This window comes from Sphaeramia orbicularis, chromosome 6 (genome assembly GCF_902148855.1).
Source record: "Sphaeramia orbicularis chromosome 6, fSphaOr1.1, whole genome shotgun sequence".
NCBI classification, from domain to species: Eukaryota; Metazoa; Chordata; class Actinopteri; order Kurtiformes; family Apogonidae; genus Sphaeramia; species Sphaeramia orbicularis.
Window position 1 is genome coordinate 12124660 of NC_043962.1, and position 24795 is coordinate 12149454.

The 24795-nt window shown below is 35.9% G+C and overlaps 1 protein-coding gene across 1 annotated transcript in view; it reads right to left on the minus strand.

Annotated features, from left to right (window-relative positions):
* Positions 1–24795, minus strand: part of LOC115421385 (polypeptide N-acetylgalactosaminyltransferase 18-like) — a 364676-nt gene that overhangs the window by 305715 nt on the left and 34166 nt on the right. The gene's annotated exons all lie outside the window — the stretch shown is intronic.

The following is a 24795-nucleotide window of genomic DNA, read 5'->3' on the forward strand; positions in this document are numbered from 1 at the left end:
TTTATTTAGTTAATTTTATCAGGTGTATAAATTCTGTATTTCACTGAAGAAGCAGAAGAAAATATGTAGCCTGTTCAGGATTTTATTGTGTAATCCCTACAAAGAGCTGTTCTCAACCTCCAACATCTTAAAGACACATTCAGGTGCTTCCCATAAACATAAACACAGCCATTGCCAAATAAGATAATCAATAGCAATTTATCACTCGCTAACAACTAGATACATGCATGTGTCACTGACTGCAGGCTGCAATGAATAACATTAAGTGTGCATGGGAGAGTAACGCATAAATTAAAACATGGTCCATATATGAGGGAAAGGATGGAGAAAACAGAGGGAAAGATTAGATCTGTTTAGTATTCACAAGTCTAATCTTTTTTCTTGCTGTTTTTAATATTTATGGAATTATAGTAATCCTATACATACATAATTAAACTGTAGAAAGAACATGCAGTAGTTGAAATAAGCAAAACACACTTAAACCAAAAACCTAAACAAAAAAAAAACAAACAAAAAAAAGCATTGACTGATGTAAAATGTTTGAACCACTAATCCTATGAATTCATGCAAACAATTCATATAAAATACAGATTTTTATCTTTTCACCCTCATTACATATGATCTGTTTGCACATTCAGAGGCAGAAACATCCTCTTTAACACTGATTAACTAGTAAAAATACATGTAGTTTGACAAATGGCAGTGGTTGTAGATGCTTGCTTTTATGTTCAGTTAATCAAATATTTTGCTGAAAATGTCATTTTTTATTTAGTTTATTCAGAAAAATACCAAATTTTCACAGGAAAATGCAGAATGCAGAGGATAAAAAAACATAGAAAGGGTTAAAAGTGGGGGGAAAATAGTTTTAGGTCTTTAACCCATAAAGACCCAAACATCCTGTCAATACATGTCAATAATTGGTGTAAAATGTAGTTTGTCATCTTTCCATGGTCATCAGATATGACCCATTTGGATGTTCAAAGGCTCCGTAGTTACTGTGGAAACACCGTCATCTTCTACAACATTGATTCACCAATAAAACCCATGGAGCTGGATCAGTGACAGTGGATGGACACACTTCTTTTATATTTGGTTAATGTTATATTTTCCTGGAAAAGTCACTTTTTTCTGCACTTTTCTCTATTTTTAATATTATAACCCTCAACCTTAATTTGGACTTTAATGAACATTTTCATGATAAGTGAATTAAATACAGGAAAATACCTGATTTATACTGATAAAATACAAAATACAGAAGATAATATTATAATAAATAGTGATAAATCACTTAAGAAAGGTTAGACATAAGAAAAATTCCTTTGGGAACTGACACAAAGGCAGTGCTGGGTCTTTAAGGGTTAACAGTTGAAGGATAAATCATATGCAATAAATTATCTACATTGACGATAAAACAACAAAAAAAGAATATAAGTATAATTGGAATATATATATATACCATAACAAATCAGATGTTATTCTTAAACTATAAATTACGTGACTTTTATCTGATTGATTTGACCAATATATAAAAAAGAAAGTTCCAACGTAGTCAACTTTTATTTACAGCTGTACCTTGCATGTAAAGTGGAGTAACTAGTCTTTCTACTGATATTAATTCACACTGCATGGCCTGTAAACACTTGTTTCTCCTTAAAGGCTCAGTTTTTCAGCTCTGCAACTTATAAAAATGTCCTGTGTTTTTCACCCTGCTGGTAGCACATCCTGGCATACAACAGCTTTTCTGCAATTTTCAGGGTTTTTACAAGCATACAGAATTCACAGAGAGGAAACTTTATGTAGCGCAGTGTAAATAGGGAGACCCCCACCCCCCTCCCTCCAGAGGCTGGCCAACTCAACATGAACAGCTTTGCTTATTTACTGTATTTGCTGTGCTTATTTACCGTGGTACAACTCTGTGCTACTACACTATGCTACTCTGGACCCTTTTCCCATTAATTATTTAAGATAAACTCTGTATGTGAACTGCATTGGCTTTTCTCTGAACTTAGAGCTGGATAACAGGAAAAAATATTAACTAACTTAACCCTTTATCAGGCAAGTGACTATTTTTGGTCATTTCCATACACATTACAAGACCGAAGTTGTTGTTCCATTGGACATCTGCACAAAACTTTACCAATATTAATAAAATGCCACAAACCAGAAGTGTGTAATGTTGGTTTTTCCATTAAATTACAAATGTGATGATTTGTTTATTTATTATCACGAGATGACACGAGAAAATTAGTACTTGATTGCATTGCCATTGTTTTTGATGAGTTTTGATGGTCTAATAATTTTTTCCATGATTATATGTTGACAGGTGCCTGGATCAGCACTTATGTTGTTCTAAAATACATGTTCCTTTCACATTACATGTGTTTTTCTTGTATTTTTGATATATATTTCTTAGATTTTTTTTTTTTTTTGCCCGCTTACGGGTAAGGAACCAAATATGGTAACCTCATTGACCTTGATTTTCTACATAAAAATAGATGTTCACAAAATTAATAAAGTCTTGTAATGCCCCCCAATAACACACTATGGTTGAAATTTTGAATTTCAGAGCATTTCTATGAGTGCCCTACAAAGGGTTAACACTAACTTCTTGTTGGTCTTTATAACATTTTTACAGAAACAGGCCAGAAAGACCCATTAACCCATAAAGACCCAGAAATATGCTTGTGGTTCTCTACATTCAATCTTTCCTAAGTGACTTACTGCCATTTATTAAAATACTCTCCTCGGCATGTTGCATTTTTAAGTGAAAATCAGGTATTTTCCTATATTTAATTTGCTTATCATGTAGATGTTCATCAAAGCTCAGGGTAAATTTAAAGCTTATTACATCAGAACAGAGAAAACCGAAGAAAAATGTGTTTTTCAACCAAATATATCATTAAGTGTACATATAAATAAGCCTCTACGACTGTCATTGATCCAACTCCATGGGATTTACTGGTGAATTGATGTGTTTCCATGTTCATTACGGAGTCTCTGAAGGTCCAAATGGGTCAAATCTGATGACCATGAAAAGATGACAAACTGCATTTTAGTTCAATTATTTACATGCATTGATAGGATTAGTGGATCAACAAGTATTGAACATTGTTAATATTTTTGCAGGTTATGGATCTTTATTTTCTATGAGCTTAAAAAAAGACACTGTAGCTCTGTTGCACGTCTGTATATGTGTGATTACATCCAGCGTATTTAAAGAAACAGAGGAATATTTAAACTATACACCAGGCTTGCCTGAACATAGTATGCGTGATTAAAATCCTGTTTAGCAGAAGAAATCGATAAAGAAATGAAAGGAGCACAGCTTGAAAATGTGTACCATATAAACAGAGATTTAAGAGGATTCATATTACCAGTAGGAATTCCATACAGGAGATCATGTATCCCCCACAAAAGGAAATATGTCACTAAGCAGGATTTAGCTTCTCATTTTCTACGGTTCGAAGAGTGATTAGTGTCAGCAAGATGAGACCGGGGTTGTGTGAAATGTGCTTACAGTTTGGTAGGAATAATGGGTGAGTACCATATGACCATTTAACTGATCAAGGGAAATATTTGTCATCCAGGTAAACTCAAAATTGATTATGTGAATCTGATGTAAGAGTGGAACACAATGGAGAGGGATTAGATGAATGACTTTTCAGTTTTACCGCTTGGTTTATTAGTCTGTTTGGTATAATTGTTATGTTGTGTTATGCTATGCTATATGCTCTGTTATGTTATGCTATTTTATGCTATGCTATGATGTTATATTTTGCTATGCTATGCTGTTATGCTATGCTATGTTATGGTATGTTATGCCATCTTATGTTATGTTATGTTATGTTACATTATGCTATGTTATGCTGTTATGTTATGCTGTGTTTTGTTATGCTATGCTACATTATGCTATGTTATGTTATGCTATGATGTTATGTTTTGCTATGCTATGGTATGTTATGCCATGTTATGCTATGTTACATTATGCTGCGTTATGCTATATTATGCTATGTAATGTTATGCTATGCTATGGTACGTTATGCTATGTTACGCTATGTTACGTTACGCTATGTTACGCTACGCTACGTTACGTTATACTATGCTATGCTATGTTATGTTATGTTATGGTATGTTATGCTATGCTATGTTAAGTTATGCTATGCTATGCTATGTTATTCTATGGGTCCTGTTGCTGTTGTTGATGTGCCATTACTTCTGTAATAGTCCGACCTGTTGATGGCTTTCTTTATGGTGCAAAAGCTCCAAAAAAGCTAGTTCCAGAAGAAAACAGTTATGTTCATGTAACAAATTAATTCACGCAGGGATACAAAAAAATTTAAAATCCCTAGACTCTCTTCATAGGTATACTCTGGTTTCACTTTATAGCAACTGAATAGAAGCTGAAGCTGAAGGTGTTGTCACTAATTTCCTCTACTTCTACACCATAGTTAATTACTGACTAATCCAAACACTTGATGTAGCTTAAAATAAAATTAAACTAAATCCAAGGTAGAAATGAAGAAACTATGAATCATCCTATACTTAGGGGTTTAGGAAATCAGTAATATTATTAGATTCACTAGTGTCCACTCTCATGCTGTCATTCTCTTTTCAATAAAAGTCAAGATGCTGCAGCGTGCACACTACATGTGAGCTTTCAAAGCACCGTTGTCTCCATAAGTGCTTGAAATCTGAAGCAATTGTGTTTTCCACTCAAAGGATACTTCTTCTCTCATGTGCGATGTGAAGAATGTGAACGCCAAACAATAAAACGACAGCACCTCACAGGAACTACTGCTCCTTCCTTCCTCTTTCATTTAGGAGACGTTTAGAGACACGGCCCCAGAGATTAAACTGTTGAGGAAGTGATTATAAATTAAACACATCATCCTTTGTCTTTTTTCTCGTCTCTTGTGCAAAGTAAGTGATGTAAAGACTGTGAGAGCTGTGGATTGGCAATTGAGCCCGAAGAGCGATCCGTTTTTTTTTTGTACGTTTGCACAGCTGAGTCATATGACTTCATTTTCCTCCTCTAGCGCTTTATTAAATCTGAAAGACTCAAATGACCTAAAGTGCCCCTTTAAATCACATTCCCAGCCATAACAGGCCAATTTCATACACATAAACCACTGCAGCTCCACACAATCTACTGTGTGTCAGGTGGAGGAAATAAAGGCCGCGGTAGAGTCGACCGACAGATGGACAGACGGATGGACAGGTAGGCAGAACGATTAGGATCAAGAGGCTTTGACCTTAGCAGCAGGAGAGGCAGATGAAAAGATGGAGATGGATGGTCTTCTAGCATTGATCTCAGTCTTACAAAGATAAGAATCTCTTTAAGGGGAAAAGACAGCACCATGGGTGGAGATGATGGAGGTGATGACTTAACCATTTTTCTTCTCTACTAGCATGTCCCCATTCTTCAGCCCGCTGACATGAGTATTGTGTAAGTCTGAATGGATCATTCCTCACTGCTGCACAGACACACAATACTACTAAAATCAAAACAGACACACCCAAAAATGAGTTTTGCTCTTTAGCTTTTGCATTCCTGACATGTAGAGGGAGCAAGTCCTGTGTTGACATTACTTAGAGTTTTATTTTTAAAGGGGTCATATTTATCTAAACCCACTTTTATTAGTCTTTGGTTCATTTATTTATGTATTTGGACCCTAATAGTTGATAAAGTTTGAATTTGAACCCTCCAGGTGCTGCAAAGCTATCTTTATATTAATTCTGGCAAAAATTGAGCGGATTTCTACTACTTGTTTTAATTCCTACAACTTATTACAACAATTCCTACACCTATAACTAGTTACATCACAACATTTGCACATATAAGGTCAAGACTTCCGACAGACAGCGAGTCAACAATCTCAGGTCCAATGTGGTCTCCAGGGTCTGTAAGGTCCACCTCTGCATGAACCTGGACCTGCTTTGTTAGGTACCATAAAGTAATGGTACTAATGTAAGGAATGATGTTCAAAGGGATAATGTGGATGTGGACAGGGGTCTGGATCAGCCCTTATGTTGTTATAATGCTCTAAAATACATGTTCCTTTCACATTATATGTGTGGGGGTTTTGTATTGTTTATATTATACATATACTTGTTGGAATTTTTTATTTATTTTTTACCACTTATAGGTAAGAAACCAAATATGGTAACTTCATTAACCTTGATTTTCTACATAACAAATATAATACAAAAAATATTGAAAAATTCCTCAAAAGTAATAGTCTTGTTATGTCCTCCAATAACACACAAAGGGTGAAATTTTGTATTTCAGAGTATTTCTATGAGTGAACTATAAAGGATTAATACCAACTTCTTGTCTGTCTACTTTTGTATTGTTTATATATGCTTCTCTGATTTTTTTTTTTTTTTTTGCCACTTGTGGGTAAGGAACCAAATATGGTAACTTCATTAACCTTGGTTTTTTCTTGTTATGTCCTCCAATAACACATTGAGGTTGAAATTTTGTATTTCAGAGAATTTCTATAAGTGAACTATAAAGGGTTAATATTAACTTCTTAACTGTCTTTTTTTTTGTATTGTATATACACTTCTTGGATTTTTTTTTGTCCACTTATGAGTAAGGAACCAAATATGGTAACTTCATTAACCTTGATTTTTTTCTTGTTCTGTCCTCCAACAACACATTAAGGTTGAAATTTTGTATTTCAGAGTATTTCTATGAGTGCCCTATAATAGGTTAAAAATGAAAATTTCATTCTTTGTTTATTAAGTTGATATTGTTAAGTCCATTGTCACAAGTTTCAGTGATTATTAAATGATACGGTAGCATTTAATAATCACTGAAACTCAGAACTATTTTTTTTTTTAGATCTGATAAGGCAGTGAATTGAGTGTGCTGGATCTGAATCAAATTTGAGAAAATAAGTGAAAGGATTTATTCAGAAGATAAGGTCAAAGGTTACATACATTATACGTCCATCACACACATATTAGAGGGTTATAAATATATTATTGTTGCTAAAATGCAGAGGAAAACATCAAGTCCTAGAGAGGCAGTGCAGCCTGTAGAAAGAGTAATTCAGGTTTTATTTAAGGAATCCTCTAACGTAGGACTGTGGGCTTTTCCAACAGATAAAATCCAATGGTCAAATTGCCAGTGGCAGCCCGTCATCATGTCAAACTGCATTGGACCCACCTCATATCAGATAAACAGTTTTGATTGGTTCAGCCCCATCTAGTCCAAGTGGAAATCAGTTTGAACGGGAGCAGTGCCAGACCGATCTGCCGGAGCAAATGAAACGTTTGCTCTCAGGCAGATGTATCGGGTTCCCAGGATAAGGGAAGAGTAGTTTCCCCTTCAATTCTCCTTGAACGAGAAGCTCTCTCACCTCCCTGCAACCGGCAGAACTGCTGTTACACCTGAGAAAAAAAGCGATAAATAATGATACTGTCTGGCTATTTAGGCACTAGCAGCTGAGTGAAAAATAGCAGTTACACCTGGGTATTGTTTTTCACAACCAGCGACATCTGCAGAACCGTTTGACCCTGGAATGGACCCTGATTGTACCTGACTTTACCCTTTGACACTGAAGACACACAACAGATGTTAGGTCTTTTCACCAGTGTAAAAGGGGCTGAAACAAAGCATCATGGGAACAAGTATATGATGTTTTTTCCAGCTTTAGACAGGCTAAAGCCCTATTCGGACAGGACTAGTTTTGCATAGGTACGTGGTAGGGATGCAAATTATCAATTAATCCATAAATCATTAGTTGGTTGACCTTATAAATCGTTTAAGTTCAATTGATAAGCGGTGATTTTCCTGATTGTCCCTCCCCCCTCTGAGTACAATCAATGCAATGGAGGTGTGGCTTCAGGGGGAAGTCTGAAGAAAGGGGTTTGGACTTTTGAATTGTGTATTTTCAAAATGTAGCTTCCTCGAACCATTTTTCCAGGATCTTCTACCCCACATTTAAGAAGGGATTAAAACATGTTGTAGAAATCCACTCGATTTTTGCCGGAATGAATATAAAGATAGCTTTGCAGCACCTGGAGGGTTCAAATTCAAACTTTATGAACTATTAGGGTCCAAATACACAAATAAATGAACCAAAGACTAATAAAAGTGGGTTTAGATAAATATGACCCCTTTAAGATCCAGCAGGTAACTGGTCAAAGGGTCAGGGTTGGAGTTGGGGTTGAACTAATGCACTTTTAAGTTTAAGTTGTCTTTAAGCCTCATGATAAACATTAACCCTTTATCGGGAAAGTTACTATTTTTGGTCATTTCCGCACACATTACAAGACAGTGACAGCAACAGTTACAGTTTGCAGCACCTGGAGGGTTCAGATTAAAACTTTTTGAACTATTAGGGTCTAAATACACAAACAAATGAACCAAAGACTATGGCGTACTCTGAGAAATGTTCGTTGGAAGTCTTGGCCTTATATGTGCGAATGTCGTGACGTAACTAGTTATAGACGTAACAAATTAAGCAGGAATTAAAACAGGTTGTAGAAATCCACTTGATTTTTGCCAAAATAAATATAAAGATAGCTTTGCAGCACCTGGAGGGTTCAAATTCAAACTTTTTGAACTATTAAGGTCCAAATACACAAATAAATGAACCTCAGACTAATAAAAGTGGGTTTAGCAAAATATGAGCCCTTTCAAGCTACATTAAATACTCTATACCCTACTTGCATAAAATTATTCATAAGCTGCATGGACTATAATGTAATCACTCCTAGATATTCAGCCAATAAACCTATTGAGTTTCAAACAAATCAGTGCATCTGTTTGTGATTCATGCTGGTCACACACACACAGACAGACCCCAGCGGAAACAATAGCCTGCTTGGTTGGCACACAGGTTAAAAATAAGGCTTGGGTTGCAAGTTTTCAAAATAATTGCCTTAAAAAGTTGAGGAAATTGTGTGGTGTTTATCCGGTCTATTAAGGCAGTAAGAAAACAAAGAGGAGGCAGAGGAGAGCCGGTGTTTCCTCAAGGCACAAGCCCAACATTAAAGGAAGAGCAGTTCATTACTGAGTTTAAGTAATGCAGTTTTCTAACCTGGAATGACTTAAAATACAAGACGACCAAAAGGGTTCTGCACTGTAAAAAAAAAAAAACTTGTAAAAAAAAAAACTTGTAAAAAAACGGTAACATTCCGGCAGCAGGGGTGAGAAAAAATACTGTTAAATAACGGAAAATAACCATCTTATAAAAATACGGTAATTTTCCATAATTAAAATATAGTTTTTTGCCCTAACTTTACATGAGATTTTGCATATATTTTTTCTAAATTTTTAATGTTTAATAAAGAATATTTACATGTATTAAAACAATCAAATTACCTGTAAATATATATATATAAATAATTTTCAGTGAGACTAAGTTGTAAAATCCACTGATAAAAACTGTATTTGGACAGTTTATCAGTGCTTATACATGTTATACATTCACAAAAATACATTTATTCAACATCTTTGTTGTGAAACCTCCCGTAATTACACAAGATATTTGTCAATTAACAAACAAGTCTTGTTAAACTTACAGAACAAATACTTCTTTTACGGTTAATTGTCAGTAATTTTATCTCGTTTTATTTATTTATTTATTTATTTTACAGTATTAAACTTTAAATTAACAGTTTAATCTTATAAATAGAAAAGAAATATTTGTGAAATTATGATACATTTGCAAATATATTGTAACTATTTTTTGTGAAAAATAGGGCTGTGTATTGGCAAGAGTCTGGCGATACAATACAAATCACAAAATTAGGATCACGATACAATATATCACGATATATCGCAATACTGTTAAAAAGGCAATTTTTTTATTGGTTTTGTTTCTTTTTTAAAATATTATTTCCTGGAAGAATAGAAGTACACCAGAAATATGCACAAATAGTAAACACATTTTATTTGATTAGAACAGGATCTAATGCTATGTCACAAAATATTTCTGTGTTAAAACTTAAATTATATTTTACAGACATTACAGATTAAGATCCTGTTCAAATGTTCATATTCTGTTAGTTCAGACCTAACATCATAATATTTTTGTGCAATCCCAACAAAGGAACTAACATTATTTAATAAAAGTGTGAAATAATAATAAATAAAAATATAAACAAAAAAGAAAAAAAAAAACATCAAAAATGAATTTTCACAATATCTGCATTTGATAAATACCTAAAAATATCAATACAGTACTTTTTAATACCGATACTAGGGCTGAACGATATGGACAAAATTTCATATCTTGATATTCATGCCAGATATCTCGATATTGATATCGATACGATATGATACGACTACGGGTTCAGTGAAAACCAAGCATTTTTCAGAAAAATACTAACATCATAATACAAAAGAATGTGGCAGTTTTATTGATAAGAACTCACTGCCAGTCATCAACATTAACATAAAGTACAAATAAATTAAATTTGTTGTGACTTCCAGAGCTGTGCATACAGGGCGAGCACGGGGGAAATCTATGTTGTTTATATCGTTGCTTTTTCGATATTAATATCTTGAATGTTCATATCTCGATATCGATACGATAACGATATATCTTTCAGCCCTAATCGATACAGTATTGTGAAATGAAATATCGCAATATATTGCAGAACCCATATTTTCTTACACCCCTAGTGAAAAAAGAAAGAATTTCTTTTAAAAAAGTCAAAAATTTTTTGGTTATTCACAGTTACATTTTTTTCCGTGTTATTTTACATTTGACATGTACAATCACAGTCTATTTTTGTCATTTCATTGATATTTTCCTATATCTTAAAAATACAGGAAAAATCTGTAAAATAAACAGCGAAAATTCTGTTAAATTACAGATTTTTTTTTTTTTTGACAGTGTGGGAATATTACACACATACACGACATCTGCGGACACACACACATGTTACAGCAGAGGCGAAAAGACACCCTGCTGTTCGCATCTTACAGGAAGCCGGGGGGAAGCGTCAGAGTGTGTGTCCATGTGTGTGTCTGTGTGTATCTATGTATGCGTGTCTATGTGTGTGTGTGTTTTCTCGTTTTCTCGGCTGAGCAGACAGGATTTTCTCCCCTTAGACGCAAAACACCACCGATTCCCTCCTTTCTCCTGTTGCTGCTCTAAACACACGCCCACCCGATCCATAACGGCGCTGCAGGTGTGCGCTCACATGCAGTCATACAACACACACACATACTCTTTTACATACTCTCTGAGGACTTTGAGATATTAATATGGACAAAAGGCAGAAAAAAAACAACAGTGTTTACTCAGATTGGAGGGCCAGCTCATGCTTTTGTGTGTTGTGAGAGAGAATGTGTGTGTGTCTGCGGGAGCTCATTGTTCTGTAATCTGCTCTCTGGATCCTTGGGGAAGTGGAATTGCAACACCTGATTATCTCCAAGCCTCAGCATCAACAAGAAAGGTAATTCTCCAAAGACAGATTGAAACTCTTTCGCTCAGTCTCTCTTTCCCCAATTTCTCCATTTTCTCTTTTTTTTTTTTGCCTTTATCTTCCTTCTCAATCACTCTGTAACACACACACTTGTTCTTTCCGTCTCCTCCAAACACACACACACTCCCTCTGCTGCCATCTGCCTCCTTTTCTTTCCCTGTTTTTCTCAATCGGTTTATCCTCCCATTGCCTCCGCCGACTATTCTTTCTCAATTACCCCCCTCCTCCTCGTCCCTCGTGTCTTTCCCTCCCTCGACTTCTCTTTCCTTTTTCTCTTTCATCATTCCGTTTGAAAGACCCTCTGGTTTGACGATGATTGCTGCTGAGAATTTTCCATCACTGAAATAATTCCGCAATCTCTGCTGCCATTTCATTCCCTCAGACGTTCGCCGACGTTTGCTATCGGTGGAAATAGACGGAAACTTCTGAACAGGTAAAAGCATCTCAAAAATGAAATGTTTCAACGCTCGCTGGGAATATTTCTCCGGTAAAGTAACCAATCAACCCCAAGTAGAGACACCTATGACCTATTCACCTCCCGCTGGCTTAAATTTCACTTCAGCTAGAATTCAATTTGCCTCTCAAACAAGGCTTCACCTCATAGCTGGGATAGTAGCTGCACTTCTAAATCCATGTGTCCACAGAGATTGCATTGTACCACCCCCCCTCCCCCAGGTGAATGACAGCTGAAAAAGGGTGAAGCTGCACAGAGCCACTTTTCTGCACCAACGATAGCTTTTACGTAGCCTCGACTCACTACATTTCAGTTCCATTACATTCAGTCATCCACATTGTCACGTCATAGAAATCTGGACACTCAAACAGTTCGCCAACGTCAGTCATAATTTAACAGTGAGCATGAAGACTGCAAAAGTTTTCAATGGCAGAACCAAAGGCACCGATGCCATTTTTCCAGAGTCGGTGCCTAATCTGGAACCATTTCGTAGAGTTTAACCCTTTATCGGGCAAGTGACTGTTTTTTGGCAATTTCTGCACATATTACAAGACAGTGACAGTTACAGTGAGTCAACGATCTCAGGTCCAATGTGGTCTACAGGGTCTGTAAGGTCCACCTCTGCATGAACAGTGAGTGTACCTGTTTGTTAGGTACCATGAAGTAATGGTACTAATGTAAGGAATGATGTTCAAAGGGAGAATGTGGATGTGGACAGGGGTCTGGATCAGCACTTAAGTTGGTCTAATGTTCTAAAACACATTACAAAAATACAATTTTCTTGTATTTTTTATACATACTTATTGGATTTTTTATTTTCTTTTGGCCATTTATGGGCAAGGAACCAAATATGGTAACTTTATTGACCTTGATTTTCTACATAAAAATAAAAAAATGTCCCCAAAATTCACAAAAGTAATAAAGTCTGGTTATGTCCTCCAATAACACATTAAGGTTGAAATTTTGAATATCAGAGTATTTTTATGAGTGAACTATAAAGGGTTACTACAAACTTCTTGTCGGTCTTTATGACATTTTTACAAAAACAGGCCAGAAAAAATTATGTTCTAAAGTACACGTTCCTTTCCCATTGCATGTGTTTTTCTTGTATTCTCTGCATATAGTTCTTGGATTTATTTTTTTTTGGCCACTTATGGGCAGGGAGCCAAATATGGCAATTTCATTGACCTTGATTTTCTACATGACAATTAAAATTTTGAAAAATTTCTCAAAAGTAATAAAGTCTTGTTATGTCCTCCAATAACACACTAAGGTTGAAATTTTGAATTTCAGAGTATTTCTATGAGTACCCTATAAAGGGTTACAACAAACTTCTTGTCTGTCTTTATGACATTTTTACAGGAACAGGCCAGAAAAAGTGATGTTCTAATGTTATAAAATACATGTTCATTTCCCATTGCATGTGTTTTTTCTTATTTTTGCGTATAATTCTTGGATTTTTTAATTTTTTTGTTGCCCATTTATGGGCAAGGAACCAAATATGGCCATTTCAATGACCTTGATTTTCAACGTGACAATAAAAAAATTATGAAAATTTTCTCAAAAGTAATGAAGTCTTGTTATGTGCCCCAATAATACACTAAGATCGAAATATTGAATTTCAGAGCATTTCTATGAGTAAGCTATAAAGGGTTAATGAGGACCTCCTAACCCTAACCCTTTTCGTGAAATGATTGTGACAATGTGATTCATTATTAATTAAAAGTGTAAGTAGGACTCAGTATGTAATCATCTACATATTCCATTTATATATTTATACGCACATTGAACTGCATTTGTGTATGAAATGTGCTTTATAATATAACTAAATGTACCTAGTCTTTTCCAATAAGGTTGACTAATTATTATATGTAAATGCATATTCCCCTGGCTCTTTATCTGCAGCTTTGGTTGGCTCTTTCTGTGTAACTTTCAGGATTTTGGGGGTTAAAACAAAGCAGAGGATCCTTGGAATCCCTGAAAATGTTCCTAATGAAGGAGTCAGTGAACAGCTTTATGCAAAAGAAGCCTCAGCTTTGAGAAGCGCTCATAGTTTCCACAGTTTTTATTAACTTTTTTGTTTGTTTGTTGCATGACTTACACATTAAAGAGTTATGAGAGGTTTTATAAAAAGACCACACCTGAAAATGGTAAGAGGAATAATATCTAAAAGCAGACGTGTGGATTGTGATATGGTAAAAATATGGCTTATAACCTCTTCTATGGTTTTCAAGCCACATGCAACAAATTTGGGCAGAAGAAAGACAACAAAAATATGAAGAATAATGTAGGATGACAATAACATGCTGGTGCAGTACTTGTAAGACGTCCCTGAGATGAATGAGTCATTCTGGCTGATGAAACCTACGTATATGAAATAAAATATAAATAAAAGATATAATAAAATTGACAAAGTTTGACTGTTGTAAATATAACAGAAATAATGAGTCTGCTTCTGTAGGACTCGGACAAACATGACGCAGTGAAGCTGTTTAACATGCCACTACAGTCATCGTAATATAGTGAACATAACCATCTATGTTAATGAGGCTATTCATTTAGCTCATTAATGCACTAATTAGAAAATGCTGCACACATAAATTACCGGTGGTATTTAGTAGCTGTAGTACTGTATAAGTAATAAGGAGTTCCCCTTGTTTTTTATGGAAATTGTGTTTTCTCATTAAAATACCTTAAATTATTCAGCTGAATGTTAACATAGAGGGCACTTTATGGTTAAAAAAAAAAAAGAGAGAGAGAGAGACGTGATCAGGACAAAAACAAATGTTCATCTCTGTCCAAATGACTGAGAGTCCAGACACTGTAAAAGACAGAACAGACTGACTTCCTTGGCCTCGCTGTCCCAGCAGTCTGCCATTTGTCTGGCTGAGAGGCAGTTGCTTTGTAGCACCGAAAGCTCTTCACACTGGAACAGAACCGCCTCAGGGCACAAACCACTTCACTGAAGAACACTGACACACAGTCAACATCTGTGGGAGATCCACTACAACAGCTACCTCCAACTGCACTGGAGTCTTATTACACAGTATCAAGTGCTCACTCACGTGGACTTTATTAAAAACTGTAAACATCATATGATCTGCATGATACTGTAGTGGCATCATCTGAACACATTTGGTCAGGTACACACTAAACACTACACTAAAAGTTTATATTCATTCAAAAAAAAAAAAACCCACAAACACTACTCAAGGAAATACAGGAATGCAAATGATTGTTTTGACTCTCGCAATCCAAGTGGCTGTAAAGATAATAGTTTAAATGTTGCACGTGTTGAGATGAAATGTTCAGCTGGCTGATAACACTGAATTGTAAACTTGTTTTGATTATGTATGTATTTTGTATCTGTATTTACACTGAACAAAAATATAAACGCACCACTTTTGTTTTTGCTCCCATTTTTCATGAGCTGAACTCAAAGATCTAAAACTTTTTCTATGTACACAAAAGGCCTATTTCTCTCAAATACTGTTCATAAATTTGTCTAAATCTGTGTTAGTGAGCACTTCTCCTTTGTCCTTTGCTGAGATAATCCATCCACCTCACAGGTGTGGCATATCAAGATGCTGATTAGACAGCAGGATTATTGCACAGGTGTGACTTAGGCTGGCCACAGTAAAAGGCCACTCTAAAATGTGCAGTTTTACTGTATTGGGTGGTCCAGGGGGGTCAGAAAACCAGTCAGTATTTGGTGTGACCACCATTTTCCTCACGCAGTCTTCTTCATGAATTCTCTGAAACGGCTTTGGAGATGGCTTATGGTAGAGAAATGAACATTCAATTCACAGGCAAAAGCTCTGGTGGAGATTCCTGAAGTCAGCATGCCAATTGCATATTCCCTCAAAACTTGTGACATCTGTGGTATTGTGCTGTGTGATAAAACTGCACATTTTGGAGTGGCCTTTTATTGTGGCCAGCCAAAGGCACACCTGTGCAAAAGTCCTGCTGTCTAATCAGCATCTTGATATGCCACACCTGTGAGGTGGATGGATTATCTCAGCAAAGAAGAAGTGTTCACTAACACAAATTTAGACAGATTTGTGAACAATATTTGAGAAAAATAAACCTTGTGTGTACACAGAAAAAGTTTTAGATCTTTGAGTTCAGCTCATGAAAAATGGGAGCAAAAACAAAAGTGGTGCGTTTATATTTTTGTTGAGTGTATATTTTAACGGACCCCAGGAAGAGTAACAACCAATATGGTGGAAGCTAATGGGGATCCATATAAACAATAAACAATAAACAATTTGATGCTTATATAACCACTTGTGTGACATTTCTTTATTTTTGTAGAATACAATAATGTGTATGATCGTTCTAAACTGACTGTAGGTGTAAATATGAGAGGAGTATGTATGTATGTATGTATGTATGCATGTGTGAATGTGTGTATGTATGCATGTGTGTATGTATGTAACCATTGTTTTTGATGACTTTTGATGGTCTAATAATTTTTTTTCGCGACTGTATGCTGACAGGTGTCTGGATCAGCACTTATGTTGCTCTAATGTTCTAAAATACATGTTCCTTTCACATTACATGTGTTTTTCTTGTATTTTTTTTATATACTTGTTGGATTTTTTTTTTTTTGGCCACTTACGGGCAAAGAACCAAATATGGTAACTTCATTGCCTTTGATTTTCAACATAAATATGAAAAATGATCACAAAATTCACAAAAGTAATAAAGTCTTATGTCCTCCAATAACACACTAAGGTTGAAATTTTGAATTTCAGAGTATTTCTATGAGTGAACTATAAAGGGTTAACACTAACTTCTTGTCGGTCTTTATAACATTCTTTACAGAAACAGGCCAGAATGAGCCATTAACCCATAAAGACCTAGAAATATACTTATGGTTCTCTAGATTCAATCTTTCCTAAGTCATTTATTTCAATTTATTATAATACTGTACTCTGCATTTTGCATTTTTAAGTGAAAATCAGGTACTTTCCCATATTTAATTAAATGCAGATGTTCATGAAACTCAGGGTAAATTTAAAGATTACATCAGAACACAGAAACTCAGACTGTAAAAGCTTTTTTATGTAATTTGACGACAGGACATAATAGAGGAGGCACTGATAGTCCTGTTGTGAGTTCATTTGGAGTATCTTCAGTGTGTAATCCTGTATTCCACTCTGCATCTTCAGGACCAAGGCCATATAAAGGTATGAGCAGTACAAAGGAACGGTGGGCTGTGGGATATCCTTCAGGCCAAAGGCATTCCACAATCAAAAGGCCCTTTGAAGCACGACAGTATAGAGGCTGGAAGGATCTGATGGGTGGAAGGAGTTTGCTAAACAGCCTTTGGGCGACTGCAGGCTGCTGCGGGCTTCAGATGGCAGACAGTAACAGTGGGTGGTAAAACTCACACGTCTTAGATAATCTTCCCAAAGTGAAAAGAAAAGTGTCTCCAGAAAGGGAGAAACGCCTTCTGTATGTGTGTCATGTAGGGCAGAGCTCTGAGTCTCGGAGCTCTTTGGGGGAGATTATCCCACACAGAAACACTGTGTTTCACTCAAACACAACTAGGAGATGAGCTCAGGTGCTTTTTCAGAATTCTCTTCAGTGAACATCAATGCCTTCCAAATCTAGTTCAAGGCCAGGAGTTAATTATGTTTACCAATGCTAATTTCCAAGCCCTACATGCAGTATATTTTATTTATTTTCTTCATTTTATTCTTTTTTCCATCTATTACCACCTGTGACTAATTTAAAGCAGGTTTATAATATCAGTCTTGTCTCACTAAGGCTACATTTAGACAGCAAGCAAAAGTGGCTCAAATCTGATTTTTTTGCCAATATCCTCCTGAGACCCAGGAAAGTACAAGTTTTGGGGTTTTTTCCTGTATTTTTAAGATACAGGAAAATATTAATGAAATGACAAAAATAGACTGTGATTTTACATGTCAAATGTAAAATAACACGAAAAAATTGTAACTGTGAATAATCATAAAATTTCCTTTTTTTAAAAGATTTTTGTTTCTTTTTTCACAGAAAAATACAGTTAAAATACATTTGCAAATGTATCGTAATTTCACAAATATTTCTTTTCTATTCATGAGATTAAACTGTTAATTTAAAGTTTAATACTGTAAAAAAAAAAAAAAAACAAAAAAAAACAAAAAACGAGATAAAATTACTGACAATTAACCGTAAAAGAAGTATTTGTTCTGTAAGTTTAACAAGACTTGTTTGTTAATTGACAAATATATTGTGTAATTACAACAAAAATGTTGAATAAATGTATTTTTGTGAATGTATAACATGTATAAGCACTGATAAACTGTCCAAATTATCAGTGGATTGTACAACTTTGTCTCATTGAAAATGATTTATTTATATATATTTATAGGAAATTTGATTGTTTTAGTACATGTAAATATGCTTTATTAAACATTAAAAAGTCAAAAAAATTATGTAAAGTTAGGGCAAAAAACTGTAACTGTATTTAATTATAGAAAATTACTGCATTTTTATGAGATGGTTATTTTTCTGTTATTTTACAATATTTTTTCGGCACCCTTGCTGCTGGAATATTACTGATTTTTTTTATGTTTTTTTTTTTTTTTTTTATGTTTTTATAGTGTATTAAATAGTTGCCGTTATTGGAAACAGCACTACACAATAATTTTTTCACCTGCATTTTTAAAAGTTTTATGGAATGTCCTTCGCAGTGAACAGCATTTTTTGTTTTGTTGCTGGGTCTCAGGAAGATTATGTGACCTGTTTCTGATCTACTAAAGACAGTTTGAACAGGGTCAAAATACAGTAATGTTCCGTCAGAGAGCGAACTTTAATTGATGCCCATTCCAACATTTATTTCAATGTTAAGTAGGCCCTTGTTTTGGATAATCCCTTGTAGTCCAACTAAAGCAAAAATGAATTTAAAAGTAAAAATGTGGGTCATTTAGCAACACTAATCTGTCAAATTGTCTCTAAATGTCCCATCAGAGAGATTTTGCATACTGTGTTTGACCCAACCACACAAATCTGATTTTTTCAACTCCGACCCTGGCTACTTTCATATGCGGTTCTAAATCCGATATGTATCTGAGATTTTACGATGCAACTTCCGTCTGAACGGCCAGGTCGCATTTATTCGACCTTTACGTCATTGAAATTAGAGCTGCACAATATTTCGTTTGATTGTCGTCATCGCAATGTATGTGTGTGCAATAGTCACATCGCAGGTCCTGCAATGTAGGAGGCAAATGAACTCAACATGTTCTCATCTCATTTCAACCTGGGTACCTGACACACACTGCACACAGCCATCCACCAAACACAAACGTTCTTAATCAGTTTGCCAAAGCAGGCCACGCCCCTGCACATGGAGTGAGTCGCTAGTAACAACATTGAAAAATGAGCAACGAATAAGAGAAAATCACCAAAAACGAAGACTTGGTGCCAAAAATAAAGCAAAGTCAGTTATTTGGAATTATTTCAGTTACAAGAACGATAATATTGAAAGAACGAGATGGTCAAACTAATTTGTTTGACCATTTACATCGCCACCACACAGCTATTATATCCTCCTGAGTATTTTTTCATATTGAAATATATATCGCAGGGTTAAAAAAAATCGCAATGCCAAGTTTTTCCGATATCATGCAACCCTAATTGAGATGCGACAAATGTCACAATTCTGCATCCCAAGAGGAGGAGTGGCGGAAAAAACAACAACAAACTGGCAAGACGAGACAAGATGCTTCTGTATTTACTTCTGTAAACACAGTGCGTGCCTGCGTGGTCACGTATTACAGGGTGGGGAAGCAAAATTTACAATGAACATTTAGTTGTTTTTTTCTCAGCAGGCACTACGTCAATTGTTTTGAAACCAAACATATATTGATGTCATAATCATACCTAACACTATTATCCATACCTTTTCAGAAACTTTTGCCCATATGAGTAATCAGGAAAGCAAACGTCAAAGAGTGTGTGATTTGCTGAATGCACTCGTCACACCAAAGGAGATTTCAAAAAGAGTTGGAGTGTCCATAAAGACTGTTTATAATGTAAAGAAGAGAATGACTATGAGCAAAACTATTACCAGAAAGTCTGGAAGATACTATTAAAGAAGAATGGGAGAAGTTGTCACCCGAATATTTGAGGAACACTTGCGCAAGTTTCAGGAAGCGTGTGAAGGCAGTTATTGGGAAAGAAGGAGGACACATAGAATAAAAACATTTTCTATTATGTGAATTTTCTTGTGGCAAATAAATTCTCATGACTTTCAATAAAGTAATTGGTCATACACTGTCTTTCAATCCCTGCCTCAAAATATTGTAAATTTTGCTTCCCCACCCTGTACATCAGGACCTCTTTTTGCACATGTGGGTCAATTCAGGGTCGCATTCAGTTCATACTCAAAACTGATACAAGTCACATTTAATGTGTAATATGAACGAGCACACAAAAAAATCAGATTTCATCCAAAAATCCGAATTGTGCATTAAGACCTGCTGACGTATGTGACTTAAGTGTGTGCATTTTATTACTTGTCTTTTATGAGTATTTCAGGTCTGTATTTCATGACGGACTGTGCATCTCCAAGCTTTAATAAACCAATCCACTTCATGTCGACTGAGTTATGATGATTTTATATTTGGTTCATTGTCACTGTTCAAAGCAGATAAAGTAGCTGCTGGAAAAGGTGTCAACGCTACAAAGTCCATCTCCAGACATTACACGGGAAGATTTTCTGTCACACTGCAAACAAGGTAATGGTTAAGACAGCCAATACCAATTATAGTCTTTAACTGAAAAGGAAAGCACTATGCTCCCTAGAATACAACCAGTCCTGGACTTGTGCCAGGGTCAGTGGTTTTAAGGATATTCACTTTTAAATATGCTCATTCTGGATTAGCAAATGGTTGGATACTTCTCCTAATTTGCCTATTAATGACAGTGACCCACTTAATGAAAATCTAATTAAAAAATTAAAACTTAATAGTGTTTTTGCACTAAAATTTGGTGATGCTACCACTTGCTAATGCTATCTGATGGACAGACAATGTAATGTTTACCTTATTTATTTAAAAGTAAACTTCAAAACATCCAGAAAAACTTATATTAATGACATCAGTAGTTGCAACATGACCTCTAGTGAGAATCCTCTAGCTCACACTTACTTATGTTTAAACTTATTTCTAATCTAACAGTCACTAGTGTTCCTGACGGTCTGTGAGTATTTAGCGTTGGTTCATCACCATCATGGTTTAAAACATTTACAGATACTTTTCCACTGCTGGTATTAAATCAAATCAATGTAGCATGACTTAGCTCTGTCCAATATCCAATATAGCATCATTATCGTGACACACCAAAAAGGCTTAATTTATAAAATTAGCTTAGAATGATTCAAATGAAATGTAAAGCTAACATTTTTTTCAGGCAGCAATATTGTTGTTTGAACTTAAAATCTGAGGCTGATTTATCAAGTTAGACCCAACATGAAAATCTGGTCGGACATTTTCAGAGATTTCTTGGTATCATGGCCAAATTTGCCATATCTCAAAACACTATGTATTGACACGGCAACAACTGTGCATGATTAAAAGGTTAAAGGTTAACTCCCTTTTTTAGGAAAATTCAATGTCTGCATTTTATCCATTATCACTAACTTTTCAGCCCCTGGTGACAAGTGACTCAGAACGATGGGAATCGAGGCTTTGGAGTAAATAAATAAATGGTCCTAAATTCTTGGAGGCAAAATTTTTGCAGTGAGGTAGAGGACAACCCCTAGATTGTGGATTCTTGGTGGCTAACCTGTCCAACGCCTTCGAGTGTCACATGGCGGATCTTCAGCTATCCCACTTCTGACACCAATTGTTATGGAAAAAATGTTACTCTACTAATTCGTCTATAATAAAGAAGGATAAGTTCAAACATTCAGTGTCAAAGAAATCCCTTTATTTGGAGCTCCACAGAAAGACATACCCCTCAGACAAAAGACTGAGACGGTCTGAACCCAAAAATACAAATCCCCCTGTAGTCTTCTGTCTCCCATGAGAGAATTATGACATGTGGAAAGTGTTTTGGTTAGTGTCAGGAACTTAGAGATAAGACCCCTGTGAGAAATGTTGGTTTGGCCTTCTACTCTGGATACAACAAAAAAGAGGTCCAAACTGCTCTATAATACACAGTGACAGGAATATATCTGAAATAGAGTTAGAAGCCTATATGATATATGAAATATGTGAAAATATATATGAATATATATGGATATAAGTAATTTTGCCATTACACCTGTATAGCCATGAAATAGGCAGTAACTTGTACTCTGAAAAGTCTTAAAAAGTCTTAAATTTAACTTGTAGAAAACTGATAGGAACCCTGTAATGCTAGGTGCTCTGTGTATAATAGTTCCTAATTTTAATATAAATTGGGTTGGAATGGGTTAAACTGAGTAGAGTAACATTACTTTCTTTGCAGTTTGGACATTTAACAAACACATCTAAACACAATACAATGAACAACTTTATGGCAACATAACTCAAGTATAAAATTTAATACCTTTTAAAGACTTTTTTAAGGTAGTAAATGCAGATTTGTAAATTCAAGACTTTTAAGACTTTTTAAGACCCTGTGGAAACCCTACATTAGATCATAGCACATATTAGGAGCACACTTTGAAGGTGCTTGGGGATCACTGTGGTCTGGGGCACCAACAGGTGAAGTAACCCATACACTACCAGTCAAAAGTTTGGACTCACCATCTCATTTAAATGGCATGAGAAGAACCACAGATGGCCAACAAGTGCTCAGCATCACTGGGAACTCCTTCAAGACTTTTGGAAAGCATTTCAGGTGACTACCTCATGAAGCTCATTGAGAGAATGCCAAGAATATGCAAAGCAGTAATAAAAGCAAAATGTAGCTATTTTGAAGAATGTAAAATATAAAACATGCTTTGAGTTACGTCACACTCTTTTTAACTACATAATTCCATGTGTTCATAGTTTTGATGCCTTTAGTGAGAATCTACAATGTAAATCATCATAAAAATAAAGAAAACCAGGTGAGTCCATACTTTTGACTGGTAGTGTATGTATCTGTTTTTAATGGCGAGGAAACTAGCAGACCTGGAGGAAATTTCCGTGCGGTGGGGAGAGAACAGGCAAACTCAACGCAGAAAAGTTTTGGTCCTAGTGAGAATTGAAACTGGAACTTTTTGCTGTGAGGTGGAAGTGCTAACCATGATGCCACTGTGTTGCCAAATGTATAAATATTGTATATGTCATGGATATAGAATCGCCTTTGTCTGCATGGAATCACGGTGAAGGTTACACTAGAAATAGCAAATGGTAGCATCTGGTGTTGCCAGCTCACATGCAGAGGAAACACCAAAAATCTGTGCCAAGTTGAGGTAAGTCAAGCTGATACTGTCAGTGGAACGCAGCACTAGACAGTGTTCATACAATACCTGAGCTACTACAGAGAATCCAACAGCTCACTTAGATTCAATCATGAACTGACTAGATTTTGTCGGCCAGAAGTCAAGGTCACATAGGTCACACAGAACACATCTTTGGCCATAACTGCTAATAATTGATAAAACTGTACACATTAGGATGCATCGACGGAACCTGGTACTTATTGGTTTTGATTTTATTTAACCTGACAGGTATAACATGTTGCTACCTTCAGTATAGTAGTGTAATAATCATCACAGCAAATTATTGATAATGTTATTCTTCCTACATGAAACTAAATCTCAGTTCAAGTGTAGTCGAACAATTACATATAAACATTTAACTCACAAAGCTGTTGCGTGATCATCTGAATACAGGATCTTTTAACAAGGCAAAACGAAAGGCTATGTCTGAGAAACGCCTCGGGGTAGAGATTAGACCTGCCTTGTATCTTTAAAGCTTGTATGAGTTTAAGAAAAAGTAGACAAACTGCGAGACAGCCAAATGATCCAAATGATCCAAATGATTTAAGAGCTTTTCCCGTGACCTCCATGCTAACCTTTACCAACCAGGAAAGGATCCAATGGGTGACCCAGAGCTGTTTAGCTGGAGGTTAACAGCTGCACATCTCCCCACTGGCCGCTTCATGGGCGCTTCCTGTCACCGAGAGTCAACCTGACAGATTTGGGGTGACCCGAGGTAATGGCAAAATAAAGCAGACACATTCATCGGCGGCTCAGTCCAGTGTTCTGACAAGCTACCGTTGTTCCACCAGGCCTGCTTTGTGACAGGCATGGAGGAAACAGTGTATCACAACAAATCAATCAGTCAGTCCACTATCACAGCAGCAGAGTCACAAAACAAAGCAAAAGTACCGCAAAGTTCCTTCGATACTCCTACAGAAGAGTTTAGGCAAAGCCGGAGGGGATTGAAGATCAGACTGTCCTACTGCTGCTGCTGCTGCTGTCTGCCGGACGACAAGCACTGAGTGACAATGACAAATGACTCTGTATAGTCTGTAACAATGTCATATAGATAAATGTCTGTTCAGTTCCTGTCCGCCACTAATTGATACAAGCACATGGGGATGTAGCTTACAGCACACATAGTTTAGAGTAGCTCCAGTATTTGCTCTTATATCCACCAGGGGCCTCTGAATGCTAATCAGCCGGGCAAATATTTTCAGGATATTACAGCTATAGGACATAGCCAGTAGGGGTGTAACGGTACAGAAAAATTTCAGTTCGGTACGTTTTTGGTACAGGGGTCTTCGGTTCAATACATTTTCGATACGTTTTTGGTAGAGGAGTCTAAGGCTCGATACATTTTCTGTATGTTTTCGGGACAGGGGTCTTTGGTTTGATACGTTTTCGGTACAGGGGTCTTCAGTTTGATACATTTTCGATGCGTTTTGGTACAGGGGTCTTTGGTTCGATACATTTTTGA